The sequence below is a fragment of the Anguilla rostrata genome, chromosome 8 (genome assembly GCF_018555375.3).
Source record: "Anguilla rostrata isolate EN2019 chromosome 8, ASM1855537v3, whole genome shotgun sequence".
In the NCBI taxonomy this organism is placed as follows: Eukaryota; Metazoa; Chordata; class Actinopteri; order Anguilliformes; family Anguillidae; genus Anguilla; species Anguilla rostrata.
This window is the reverse complement of record NC_057940.1, coordinates 38,341,391-38,356,760: the sequence shown is the minus strand read 5'-3', so window position 1 is coordinate 38,356,760 and position 15,370 is coordinate 38,341,391. Positions and strand designations below refer to the sequence as shown.

The window sequence follows — 15,370 nt, the reverse complement described above, 5'->3', positions numbered from 1 at the left end:
GCTAATGTTCACGTGATGGCTAAAGTTTGCGTATGATGGCTAAAGTTCACGCTTGATAGCTAAAGTTCACGCTTGATAGCTAAAGTTCACGCTTGATAGCTAAAGTTCACACGTGATGGCTACAGTTCACGCTTGATAGCTAAAGTCCACACGTGATGGCTACAGTTCACGCTTGATAGCTAAAGTTCACGCTTGATAGCTAAAGTTCACGTGTGATGGCTAAAGTTCACGTGTGATGAATCACTGACCCAAGGCGACCTAGCGCAGAACCCTCGTAAGGCCACAGGTGTCTGCTGGGGGCGAGGAATATGCGCTCGCACGCTTAAAGTGAGCCCTCTCTCCGCACTGATACTCGTTTGATATTCCCCGCCGCGCTCCATCGATCCCTCCCGTCGCCCCTCCGCCCACTCGTCCGTCCGGCGAGCGCGGGAGGGCTGCTCTGCGTGTTAAACGACGCAGCTGATTTAAGAGCCGCCCCGCAGGTGTGGACAGCTCGCTGTGAGCACAGCACTGCCAGGGCAGATTTACAGGCCTCAATCCTACAGCCACACGGGGGTAATCACTGTCCTCCAGCCATGGGGAAGCTTTACCTGATCACCACAGCAATAAGAAAAACTCAGGAGCTGTTGACTATAAACTACTGCCTGCTAACTTCCTATTGTTTATTATGCAACTATCCTGCTCGGCAAGGTCAACTAAAATATAATGTAATTATATTCCCTTATATATGCTATTCTATTAGTATACTCTCCTTACTATTCTTCTTCTTATTATTATTATTATTATTATTATTATTATTATTATGTATTAAGAATGTTCTAATTGTGATTACCCTCACCAAGAAAGATGCAACAGAATGATAGGTCAAGTTACGGTCAGCCCCACCAGTGACCGGCACGCGAAAACAACAGAAACAAAAGGAAGTACCGTTTAAACAGGCACGACATCGCAAACAGCACCCGACCGGCCCGCGTAAGAGATACGCCTGCCGAAAAGCCGCCGTAGGCCCCTCCCTCACCGCCACCCCTCGTTTACTCTCGCCTGTCCTTCGTTATTTCGGTTTACTCAGGACGTTCGGGACAGAAAAGCGACGTTCTAAATATAAACGCCCCCGTGAGCCGCCTGAAGCGTCACCGCGGCCGGTTTGCAAGGGGGGGACTGGTTTCGGCAGTTCTCAGAGAACAGGGAATTTCTGCCATGAGGATAGCATTTGAATTTTTATACAATAACTCTCTTCGACCAAAAAAAAAAAAACAGTATGACACTTTTCTTTTCTCTACAACCGTGGCAACCAACCCTCTTCCTGGAGATCTACTATCCTGTAGGTTTTCACTCCAATCCTCATTCAACAGCTAGATATGCTGCTGAGCTCCTAATAAGTAGAGCCAGGTGTGCCAAATTAGGGCTGAAATAAAAACCTACACGACGGTAGATCTCCAGGAACAGGGCTGGCTACCACTGCTCCACAATGTTGTTGAGGCTGCAGCCTGTAGTGGAAGGAAGGGGTTAAAAAACAGGACAGTTGTAGAGTAAAGAGCAGCTTCGAGGCCAGGCTAAACGAGCACAGAGACGAGTGGTTTATTTTTATTCGGCGCTGCAGGACGCTGCCCTGGCTAATGGAAGCTACGTCTTATCAAGGTGGTTTAGTGGGAAGCTCTGCATCAATAAGCCTCCACCGGCACGCAGATGTGCTTTTCCTGTGCGACTACTCCTCCCTCCGCCCCCCCCTACACCTCTCCTTGTCCAAGTATGTTTAGTCATCTCAGTTTTATGTTGCACAGAGCCATTTGGACATATTAATGAGCCCATTATCATAAAAAGAAGGTAACTTGAATGATTAACAGCTGTAATGGGTTGGAATGTGTGTTTCAAATATATTTCAAATTATGTTTGCAACAATTTTTAAGCTATTTGATATATCAAATCGACCTTTAACCTTTGGTTCTTTATTTTCAGTCTTTACTTTCAGGAACAGCAACACCTTTAACGCTATCATAATTCAAATGTGCTTAAATGTCTCCCCTTGTTGGTAGAAAGCAATGAACCCTCTGTTTTGCACATCTATAGAGGTTTTCCTGTCTGGCACTGCCAGGAACCAATGAGGCTTAATGGAGCACATGTGTGCAGATTCTGAGATACACAGACACACATGTACACACATACACACAAACGCACACAAGCACACACACACACACGTACAGTCCCACACACACGCACACACACACAGGCACAGACCCACACACACATACACATAAACACACACACACACACACACACACACAGGCTATGTGAACTGATGCCTGTATCACACAGCATCCTGGGGGAAATTAAGCGCCTAATCTTTCACTTTCCCCAGCACTAATGGTTTATCCTGGCAGATTAAGTACAGGGAATGAGCCCAAAGCACTGCTTCATCCGGGACAGTGAGAGAAAGCAGCCTCTACTGGCCCACACTGGACAGAGCCAGCAGTCTCAAAGATCAACAGCAAACACAAACACACCACACACACACACACACACACACGCACATACTCACACACACACCACACACACATACTCACACACACACACACACACACACGCACATACTCACACACACACCACACACACATACTCACACACACCACACACACACACGCACATACTCACACACACACACACACACACACACACACACACCACACGCACACACACACACACACCACACACACACACGCACATACTCACACACACACACACACACACACACACACACACACCACACACACCACACGCACAGACACACACACACCACACACACACACACACATACTCACACACGCTTAAGCGCAAATACTTATATACTCATCCTTATATATACATTAACTTATGTACACATACATGCACATACAGGTACACAGCCACACTGAGAGAGAGAGAGAGAAAGAGAGAGAGAGAGAGAGAGAGAGAGAGAGAGAGAGAGAGAGAGCGAGAAAGACTCTTTACAAGTGATGATTTTTAAATGTGCCATGTTCATGTTTTACCTGGCATGCTTTGGCAATGCAAATGTAAAATTCTGTCCTGCCAATTTAATTGAACTGAACTGAATTTAGAGTGAGAGACAATCACACTTACGCTACATGGCTAAAAGTAGTTCGACACCTGACATCCAACATCTCATCCAAAATTATGGGTATTAATATGGAGTTTGTCCACCCTTTGCTGTTACAACAACCTCCACTTTTCTGGGAAGGCTTTATACTAGATATTGGAGCATTGCTGCAGGGATTTGCTTCCATTCTGAGAGAAGAGCATTAGAGAGGTTGGGCACTGATTGGGCGATTAGGCCTGGCTTGCAGTTGGCTTTCCAACTGATCCCAAAGGTGTCGGATTCAGATGAGGTCAGGACTCTGTGCAGGCCAGTCAAGGTCTTCCACACCGTTCTCAACAAAACATTTCTATAAGAACTTTGCTGTGTGCCCGGCGGCATTGTCATGCTGAAAGGGCCTTCTCAAAACTGTTGGGGAAGCACAGAATTATCTAGAATGTGTTCGTATGCTACAGCATTAAGATTTGCCTTCACTAGAACTAAGGGGCCTAGCCCAAACAGTTTTCACATGTGAAAACAAAACATAACTTGAAATAGCATAGGTTACCTTTTCCCGCTCTCGTCTTATAAGTGGAATTATTTTCATAGTTCACATGTGTACGCTTCACATGTTGGATGTTCACATGTGGATTTTGCACACGTGGTTTTTGAACATGTGATTTTTTCCGTGTCTGCAGTAGTGTTTGTCCCGTGCACGTGCGCGCTGCTAGATTTCACAGCTATCGGAATTGTGCAATAAGCGTCAGAGCTAAACGCAAATTGCTCCACTCCCCTACCCCTCCACCTCTAGAAACGAAAACACGCCAAGATGACACTTTTCAAGAAGCTGTGAAATTACAGAGGGAAAGGCGCGACACGGCGAAGGCAATCAGGCGGCTTTGGCTCCGCTGGTGGGAAGCGAGCGGGCGCAAGGTGTGAAACAGATGGAGATCGAGCGTAAAAGGCTTGCATAAGACACTTGTTTGTTCGTGTGCTTTTTTTTTTTTTTGTTTTTTTTTTTTTAAGCTCTGTTCCGAGGTTTTCCCTGGTGACGCCCGGCAGAGGAGCTCAGCGTGGGGAGAGACCGGCGGCAGCGCGTGCGCTCGGCCAAAACGCGAACCCGTTCGGAACGCCCCGCCTTCCCTTCTGGAAGGTTGACGGAAAAGCAGGTTCACGCGCATTCACTGCCAGGCACGTACACTGGGCAAGCCATCGTAAAGATGGCTGTGCAGGCTGGACTGATTTCAGAGACTGCCATCCCACCCCAAAAGCACAAACCTGATCCCATCTCATACACAGTAGCCCAAAGTTACTGTGCAACCCAATATGGATAGAGAAAATAGTGGGCCTGAGTAACAAATGAAACACAATCATTGTGTTTACCGATAAATACATTTTTTTAAAAACCCTTAGGGAAAACAAACGAAATGTTTGTTAGCTAACGCGCATAAATACACACAGCACCGTACATGCACACATACTTTCCATTCACGACACACGCAAAACCCCGGTCAGCTTGCTGAGCACACATGCACTATGACCCCAGCAGTGAACACATGACCTCAACACGTAACCGCTCTCCCAGCTGCGTTCTGCAGAGTGTTAATAGCACTCCCAGGGCTCTGAGAAAGAGACTGCAAAGAAAGCCTAAAGCTTTATTAATACAGAAAGAAGAATCATAGAAGATGAAGGTAAAAAAAAGCAAGGCCACTGAACTCAATGCCAGGTCATCTTCATTCAAGCACACTGTGGTTCAGGCTCAGACTGAGCATGCTGAAACATGCAATGCCCAGATAGCCGCTAATCAGATTGTACAGTACTGCAACATTGTGGCAGAGACACGCAACGCAAAGCTGCAATCATTCTGAGAGTCATGAGATTACAGTGTGCGCACGCTTGTACTGTACGACTGCTAACCGGCCCTCCCCCTCCGCACTGCAAGGCTCAATTCGACAATGTGATATATAATCTGTCCGCTAATTTTAGCCGGAGAGAAGCTCCCATCAGCTCTGTCAGCACTACGGGGGGGGGGGTCCTGTCCCTTTAAGAGGCGGGCCCAGGGTTGAGACGGACGGCCGGTACAAACGCTGCTGTCACCACCTTCACTACGACTACAGGATCCCACAACACTGTGTTCGGAAAGCTTGCACAATGCACAGCCAGGGGGGACAGAGAGAGAGAGAGGGAGGGAGGAACAGAGAGGGGGAGAGAGAAAGGGAGAGAGAGAGAGAGAGAGAGAGAGACAGAGAGTGGGAGGGAGGGAGGGAGGGGTGTGAACAAGCTAGAGCAAGAGGGAGTAAGTGAGAGAGGGAGAAAGAAAGAGTGAGAGTGTGTGAAAAAGAGAGGGGGCATATTACGAGAGTAAGACGGAGGAAAGAGAGGGGCAGAGAGGGAGAAGCAGAGAGAGTAAACAAGCACACAGAGTGTCCTTCAGAGAGGAGCCCCACGGACAGGCTGCATGACTTGCGTTTTTCCCCCCGGAGGAGTCTCCCGGCTGGCAGGGAGCAGACAGATACTTCAGCCTCCAGAGGACAGAGAATAGAGGCGCTGTACGGAAAGTTGGAGAGGGGGGGGGGGAGGTAAAACAGCGACAGCAGCACAACAACACGGGGGGGGGGGGGGGGGTAACAGAGAGGAGGAGTGGGGAGGGTGAATGGCTTACCTGTCTCTCCAGTTTCCCCACTGAACAGAACTAAACTGAGCTGAGCTGAGCTGAGCCGAGTCGAGCCGTCCCGGTCCCTGACAGAGAGAGCCGGCAGGTAGAGAGCAGTTCTTCCCGAAATCTCCCCTTCAGCGGACGTGTCCCAAAAACTACGTAAAAGACGCGAATGCGACCGCCAGTCTGACGCCCCCCCACCCCCCTGCCCCGCCCCTCCGGCTCTGAGCCGTGGCGGCAGGCCGCGCGCACAGGAAGTTCCCCTCGGCCGGCGTCGGCGTCGGCAGCGGCAGCGGCGGCACTCAGCTAGCCGTGCGTGCGACACTCAGCCGTGCCTTATGCAGGGCCCCGGCAGACTGCCGGCGATCTCCAACACAACCCCGCCAGCGCGGCTCCGCCCCCCCCAGCCCCCCCACTCCCAGCCCCGCCCCGCCCACTTCACCCGCCTCATCAGGTATTCATTCAAAAAACACACACACACACACCAGCTGGCCGCGTGCCCGGGCTGTGCTTACGAGCAGGGAGGGAGGGAGGGAGGGAGGGAGGGAGGGTGAACGAGAGAGCAAGGAGGAGGGAGGGAGGGAGGGGTGAGGCAGATCTAAAAAAAACAGAAAGACAGAGACGACATGCAGGCATGTAACTCGCACTCAGGCAGGCACGCACACACACACACTCGCGTTTACGCACGCACACACACACACACTCGCGTTTACGCACACACACACACACTCGCGTTTACGCACACACACACAGACGCACGCATGTGCTCACACACACACGTGACTTTGCACGTGCATACGGTACACACACACATTCTCATAATCCTCACAGAAGCAACAAAAAAAACTCCAATCTCCTGTTTACTTTGTTTCTACTTCTCAGTGTGGAAATGAGAACTGCAGCCTCTGACAGAGGACCCTGGTCTAAAGTAACCCTCCACTGTACCAGGGCCAGCGACACACAGGCCTCTCCACAGCCTCCACTGACCTGAGCGCAGCCCCTGGAGCACAGCGTCCAGCTGGAAGCCTTCACATAACTCATCTCTGACAGTTCTGAGATCAGTCTGCCGCATGGGCTCACACCGGGAGCACAGCCTTACTGCCACAAGGAATGCACGGCATGTAGACACGTAACACGCACACACACGCACACACACACACACACACACACCCAAAACACGTGTGTAGACAGAATACATTTACTCACACACACGCGCACATAGACAGAACAAATTTACTCCACACACACACACACCCACACCCAAAACACGTGTGTAGACAGAATACATTTACTCACACACACGCGCACATAGACAGAACAAATTTACTCCACACACACACACACCCACACCCAAAACACGCACGTAAACAGAATAAATTTACTCACACACACATACACACACACACACACAAACCCACACCCAAAACACGCGCGTAGACAGAATAAATTTACTCACACACACCCACACCCAAAACATGCTCATAGACAGCATAAATTTACTCACACACGCCCACACACCCACGCCCAAAGATAAAACAAATATATACATACACACAAACGCAAACAGACAGCACAAATTAGACACACTTTTCATTACCCTCTCTGACTTACGCAAACAGATTTTTTTCCCCCCGTAGACCAAGGTTCGCATGCTGACGATGTTGAGTCACACCCTATCTGATGCAACACAGACAACACAACAAATACAACAGGGGTAAAGAGGACGTCCACAAACGTCCCTCTCTCTCCTTGAGCTCCCTTATTTCCATCAGGGAGCCGGGTCTGTCATCAGACGGAAAGTTTGAATCACAGCTGAGGCTACCTTTATCTGCAAATTCCGGGGCAAATATACAGATATCGCTACATAAGATCACAAGTAAACGGCAGCAAGTTAAGCCTCCTTGCCTGTACAATGAAGATAAGCTTCTGCAGTTGTGAGGGTGATAAATGATAAATAAAAAACATATATTACTATGCATTATGGAACTACGACCGCAGGAATAACAATGATGATGATGATGATGATGATGATATTATTATTATTATTACTATTATTACTATAATAAAAAGTATTATTATCATCATCATCATCATCATTATTAGGAATAGTAGTAGTAGTAGCAGCAGCAGCAGTAGTACTGCTATAGGAATTAGTATAATGAGTATTAGATTTCTATTATTAGGACAGAGCATTGTAAAGGGGATAATCTACGGATCTCCACTGTGCTGAGATACTATAGATGTCCAGTGGCTTTGGGTCGTGAGAGAAGAGTGAATGAGACAGTGTAACATCCCCAGAGGAACCACAGCCACAGACAGTAGTGGACCTGACACCACAACTTGAACACAACACCGAACCAGCTCTGCTGCAACTCACCATGTCCACCCCTAGAGGGCAGTGCAGGCTGCATTAGTCAGGAACAGAGAGATTCATTATATGCCCCAGTATGTTTATCTGACCTAGTTTTCTCCTATTTTTTTTTTTCATTTCTCTTTTTTTTAAATAAATGCTAACATATTCAGGGCGCAAGCGGAACCCGCCGGTCAGCCGCACGGACGACGAGGGCGGTGGGGTGTTAACGGCCTCCGTGACCTCACGCGATAAACGCCGCGCTCAGGGCGGAGCCAAAACGCTCAGCGGAAACCACCGGGAGTCCCCGTCCCAGGCTACGACCGGGGCGGGCCGCAAACTCGGGTCCCGCCGAGGGGCGCGGCCTTCCCCCCGCGTCCCCTCGCATGAGTCCAGGTACGGCCCCGGCTCGGATTTGAACCCGCGGACCTCGCGCTGGCAGACCTCGCGGCACAGCCTGCCAGCACAGCAGACGGCTTGCAGCCGGGATGCGTTTCTGCCGCGTGTGCCGCTATCCGGAAAAAACCCGACACATAGACCCCCCCCCGCCAGTTTGGCGAATCTGAGAACCGCGACGTCTTATCTTGCTCAGAGTGAGAAACATTCTCCGTTCCCCGGTTAAATTAATCCGTGTACGCTCGCTTGCCTTATTTTGTGTATTTTTATAAGGAGGCGTACGCAAATAGCACACGCGTGCATGTTATGGGAGAGCTTTTGCCGCTGCTATGGTGATCAATTAGTCACGCTTTGTTTTCCGCGTCTTGAGGATGACTTTATTGTTTCATTACGGTTCGCGCTTGTTTGTACTACGGGATACGCAGTCATGTGGAACAAACAGGGAGGGAGAGAGAGCTGTGGAGACAGAGAGAGAGAGAGAGAGAGAGAGAAAGAGAGAGAAAGAGAAAGAGAGAAAGTGAGAGAGAGAGAGATGTTTGTACTACAGGATACAGTCATGTGAAACAAGCAGGGAGAGGGAGAGAGTGCTATGGAGACAGAGAGAAAAAGAGACAGAGAAAAAGAGAGAGAGAGAGAAACCCGGCCAAAAAATGTCCTTGATTCACCTCTCCACACTCACCACACACATAACACACACACACACACACACCCACACAGACGGAATCTCTTCTTCAGCTTTACTGCAAAGTTTGACCTTTGGTGGGATTCTATTACAAGGAGCCTGAGGCTCCAGTACCCACTCCTAAGCTCATTACCAGCACAGAGACAGATGGAAAAGAATAGAGAGACCAGCTGCACAAGGGTATCTGCCTCCAAGGACCATCTGTCCAGATTCAGGGGCCCACATCAAAAATGCTGCCACACAACCTCCCCTGCATTCTGCATCCAGAAGCCGCCCGTTCATTCATAATGCATCAAGGAGGATGCTAAACGAACACAAACCATGAGGACAGGGTCCTGCACCAACCCAAATTAAATAAATAAATAAATAAATCGATGCTTGGCTGTAAAGATGCGGTGAGATCATGTACGAGAAACTGTCCATAAAATTCAATTCAAAAGACTAGAAGTCAAACAAAGTAGAAACACATACACATCATGTGGAAATTTCTTGTGGACAATGATGTTATCAAGACCTCAGGCAGAGAGAAACCTATGCTCGCAGGATGCAGATCTCCGAGCCCAACAGCGACCCCCACTGGTGACTCTTCCCTGAAATCACACAGCTCCTGAACCAAAGTTCACCCACAGCAGTCCACTTACGCCACTTGCGACTGTTGTGGTGGATCTGCTCTTACCTCACGGGATCCTGACGTGGGCGTGTCGATTCGTGAGGTAAAGCGTATATCCCCGCCCCCGGCTGGGGCACGAGGCGAGCGGGGGCATCACGCAGAAGGGGAGAGTCTGCACGGCAGCAGAGGAGCGGATGTGGAGGAACTGTAACTGAACACCGCAGCTGCGCCGCCGAACATCCCCCACTGGTGTGGAAAGCGGTGCGGTCACCGGGCGGCGTACCTTTGAAAAGGCCGGTCACATGACGACGCTCCCGCGCCGTACATTACGCGCCGACGGCCTCCACGCGCACACGCACGGCGTCCGCCATCGATCGACCGCGAGGAGACAGGAGGACGGACCCCGGCCGCTTGTACCACAGACGCGGCCCACAGACGCGGCGCGCTAAGCGCGGCTCCCGCTAACGCCACGAGCGCAGAGCGAGCGCGGCACATCGGCCAACGAGACTGCGGGTCGTTTTAAGGGTGTGTCGTAAAGCCAACATAACTCTCACGGCGACGTGGCCGACTGAAACAATTTGGGCGGGAGCTCGAGCCGTTGCTGCAGCCCTCCCGCTCAGCACAGCGCAAAAGCTGCATGCGGCTGCAAAAAAAGTTCTGGTTTCTGCACAGAGTGTTTCCAGGTCCTTGCAAATATAACTTAAAATCCTATCAAGATTATGATTTAACTACAGTTAGTGCTTGACAAGTGAAATATTCTTACCCCATTGGCAAATCTTGAAATTGGTCAAACTGTCTTGCCTCACTGGCAATATTTTGTCTTAATATTGTCTTATTGTGTTATTAAGTAATTGAAATAAGACTTTAAATCAAAATATAAGACAAAAATACTTATAAAAACTTTTTGCACTGCTGGTAGAATTTAAGCAGGGATTTGACCCAAATCAAATCCAAACCCCCTTCAGCTGAGTGAAAAGCTAGAAGGGATAGAAACAGCCCGGAGGGACAGGAATCACACCCTGGGAATGCGATCCCAACACACGATTAATAAGGAAGCATATTAATGCAGAGCAGACCGGGATTCTGCACGTATAGCAGTGGACCCTGCAGAGCCACACACGTCTCTTCAGACGGTTTATTCAGGAGACGTGCACGCATACAAATGGAATCAGGGGCTGATGACACATCACGCATTCGTGGTCTACGGCACGTACGCTGACCGCAACTAAGGTCACGTTTCAATCAGCCAGCAGTTAGCAGTCAGTTCCCTTTTGCCTGTTAAAAAAACGGGCCAAAAAAAGGTCCACCTGAGTGTTGTTAGGTGGCTTATTTTTCAACTGTCTGTTGAGCGCCTCTGTATCCCCCGGCCATTAGCTTCCGCCATTCGAATATTCAGACCCCGTCTCACCACAGCAACGCCGTTCTTTAGCCCGGAGAGAGCGCGGCCTAGCGTGCAGTTTCCCTGGAGACCTGCGCCGGCAGGCTCCTCTCCTTTAAAGGCTGAAGGCAGTCGATACCGGCTGAAACGCTCTCCGCCAGGGCGACGACTCCGCGGTCCGCCGCGCGTCACCCGAGCGCCCGACAAAGGCGCGGCCGGGATTCGCTTTGAGCGCGACGCGCCGACAGGAGCGAGGGTTCAGGCGGGAGGGGGGGGGGGACACCCCGGAGGCCCCCCCCCGAACGACACGACTTACGATCGCAAGACCCCTGAGGAAAAAAGGAGAAAGAGTATCGGCTCCCGAAAAAAAGGGGCCTTTGCCATTAACTTGCCGGTTAAAAAGAAAAGTGCAAGAAGAAAAAAAAGCCTAAAGGTTTCATCTGAAAGGCTGGTGAAAATGTCATTTTTTTTAACCCCCGGACAAATCGATGCCTCGCCTCCTACACACACGCAAGCAGGCGGCTCTCCCCAGGGCCAGAGACAATGAAGACTGTGTCTTAGCCACGGCGGCTGCTTGCTGAGGGTGTCGAACATGACATTGGCTTTCACAGAGATTGATTTGCAGAGGAGAGAGCGCCACACACACACGCACACACACACACACACACACACACGACACGCACACACATGCACACACACAGAGCAATCCCCTTGCATTAAACTACATCTCGCCAGCCCTCCCACTGCCTCACAAAAGCAACGCTGTCCCTCTCAGTGGACAGAGAGCTCATTCAGCACGGTGCTCTTTTCCACATGAATCCCCTGTGTAGCACTGATCCCAGACCAGAGAGAGAGAGGCAGTAGGGAACAGCCACTGGCCTGCATGCTTGCGGAGCGCTGATCAGAGATCAGTGCTGTAGGGTAAAGGGCCAGGAATGCAGCCGCAGCCCTACGCTTGGCCAGATCGCTTTCCTCCAGACATTCAGCGGTTACAGGTCTACCCACAGCAGGTGTGGAAAGAGTGCTATCGACCCACGCAAGCACACACACAAACACACACACACGTAACATACAGTACACACACAAGCTGAGGCACACACACACACACACACACACACACACACACATAACATACACACACACACGCGCACACACACACACATAACATACACACATACACACAAACACACACACATAACATACAGTACACACACACAAGCTGAGGCACACACGCACACACACACATAACATACACACACACACACAAACACACACACACATAACATACAGTACACACACACAAGCTCAGGCACACACACACACACACACACGCACACACACACATAACATACGCACACACACACACACATAACATACAGTACACACACACAAGCTGAGGCACACACACTCACGCACACACACACATACATAACATAGACACACACACACACACAAACACACACACACATAAACAGTCACACACACAAGCTGAGCACACCACACACACACACACACACATAACATACACACACACACACAACCACACACACATAACATCGTACACACCACAGCTCAGGCACACAACATACACACGTAACAGACACCACACATGCACCACACATAACATACACACACACACACACACACATAAATCTACACACACACAAGCTCAAGCACACACACCTACACACGTAACAGACACACACACACATGCACACATATGCATGAACGCACACACACACACACACACACCCATACGAACGCACGCACATGTATGCATATGCATGCGCAGAGACAGGGGACAGAGACACACTATATCCTTCACTGAAAATGTCAACAGGCGCTGAAACAAGATCAGAACCCAGTAAATTGAACACACGCTCCACTTAACATTTTCACGTAACTGCAGCAAGGCCGGCCACAACATACTGCACACTATCAGCGCTAATGGCAGGAGCGGTTAGCGTCAGTCACTGTTGCGATCAGGCTAACTGCTGAACCTTAGAAAACGATGTACAGAAAAGCCGTTCACTAGCGGCCGAGCCGGCAGCGTTCGCCGCTCGCGCTGTGGAGCGGCCTGCGGCGCGGGCGGCAGGACGGGCCGCCGCTCTTCCCGCCGCCGCGGCTGGAGAGCGACCAAGCAGTCGCCGCGGCGTCCCAGAGACAGAGCGCCGCGAGAGAGCCTCCGCTGGAGGACCCAGCCCACGCGCGCTCTGAGAGAGGAGGCCCTGGAGGAGGGCGTAAGGCTCCTGGCTCTCATTCGGATCTCATTTGGAAAAAAAACCGTGCAACGATTCCAACAGCGTCGCTTTTAATTAACACATAAAATCCAGGCGGAGGGGTTTTTCCATTTCGGAGATTGTAATGTTCATGTGTGGTGATGTGCGCTGACAGCAGTTACCGGGGGAACATATGCAGACCCTGACAGCCTATCTGTTGTGACAGCCGCCTCTTTCAGTGTTCTCACTCTCGTTGCCCCCTTTCCTGTTCTCGCCTCGGCCGTACCCGTGCGGTCCACCTCCTGCTGTTTGGCAAGGTGGCTGCGCACCCGTGGGGCTGATTACCAGCGCAAACAAGCTAGCAGCTTCACCCAGCCAACACCAACAGCAGGCTAACCGGCAGCCGAGCCGGACCCGGAAATAGAGACCCGAATTCTCTATTTCCGTGTAGCTCATAACACTAGCGTACGTCCTATTGCGGTGTGCGTGACACAGAACTCCTTTCCAGCATTGAGCTTCCTCCTTCTACATACAGCTTCTAAAACATGGTATGTTAGTGTGTCTTTATGGCTAACCCTGCAAATGCACTGATTCACCACATGTGCCCTACAAATAGGCATCAAATCCCAGACTGGCCTGCGTTGCCTGCGGCAGCCAGCCCTGCAGGGGAGGTCAGCGGGAAAGAGGTGCGGGGAGGACACGGTAGCCTGAGAAACGAGGTCAGTGCCGGCGTCCAATTCAGGGAACGGCCGAGAGGAAATGAGAAAGCAGCGGGGCCGCTGCCGGCGGCGGGGCAGCAGCGGTGGGGGAGCGGTGGGGGCACCTGAAAATGCAATACACCGCCAACAAAAGGCCGACGGGGCCTCCCGCTACGCGGCGGGCAGCGCGAATCAGGGCCGGTCGGCGTGGCGCCTTTTCAGCGCCGCTCCCCAATTGAAGCCGTTCCGGGGGGGGTGGGGGGGGTGCGTGGGTGGGGGCCTTTGTTACCGCAGAAAAGGGGAGGTCAAGTGCTCGGCGGGCGCAGGCTCCCCCCGCATTGTCCCGCCGGAGAGGGACGGCGAATGCGTGCCGAGAGGCCTCGCCCGTGAACAGCCCGTTTCCGCGGCGGGCGCACAATGGGCCCGTCAGACGGCGCTCCACTCCACCGCCCCGCGCCGGTCACAGCCTCGGAACATGGCCCGGTTATTCAACAGCGCTTTCTCTCCTCCTCCTCCATTCTGCTTTTCTTTTTTATTTGCGGGAGAAGCGGCGAACGGATTTGTTCGGGTCTTGTTCAGTTCCTTCGTTCGGGTGCTTTGTTTCGACAAAAACTAGGGCGAAGGACTGAGGTGGAAAATTGCCAGTTCAAAGGAAAAGGGTCTGCAAAGACCTTTTTTCTTTTGTGAAGACCAGGTAATGTAAGATGGTCTTCGTGGGTTGTTTAATGCTTAAGAGGGCCAACAAAATGCTGTTCCTGAGTTTTGGTGTGTACCAGCTCCTGAGCAGCCCAAGCTCATGACCCACTTTAAGAAAATGTATCTTTTCATTATCTGCCATTTATTTACTTTCAGTCTAACGTACTTTTCAGCTGTAGCACAATGTATCTAACACAAAGAATGTGACTAGTGTTTTGATTAATTTAACAGCTGTGAATTACCTTTGAGAAGTGTACTATGTAAGGTCACGTGTACTATATAGGCCACACACTATACAAGGACCCACATGCACACCAATGGGCCCCGACCGTGGGTGCAGCGATCGACCGGCACATCTGTCTACCTGCCAATCACTGCACCTGAACAGGACACAATATTCATGGAAACAAATGTGTGGAAAAATATGTCCATCTTATTCAGTAGTCAAGTATCAAGAGACATGGAGTGTCTCCTCTACATTAACCTTTTTGCATTAGCAAACATAAAATGCTAAATTTATTAAACAAAGTAAAAGAAAAGAGAAGAAAAGTTGGCACAATATTAATTTCGCAGCAAACAACTTGGCTTTCTCCTATTGGCACTTAAGGAAAATGTATT

At 50.5% G+C, this 15,370-nt stretch overlaps 1 protein-coding gene across 4 annotated transcripts in view; it reads right to left on the bottom strand.

Annotated features, from left to right (window-relative positions):
* The window catches only part of atxn1a (ataxin 1a), a 91,562-nt gene that overhangs the window by 7,778 nt on the left and 68,414 nt on the right, over positions 1-15,370 (bottom strand). Inside the window, exon 1 of one of the 4 annotated variants that reach the window (XM_064348182.1) lies at positions 5,730-6,059. The exons of the other annotated variants lie outside the window; for them this stretch is intronic. The gene's annotated coding sequence lies outside the window, so the exon portion shown is untranslated. Of the gene's footprint in view, positions 1-5,729; positions 6,060-15,370 lie in introns of those variants that run through there. 4 annotated transcript variants of the gene reach the window in all.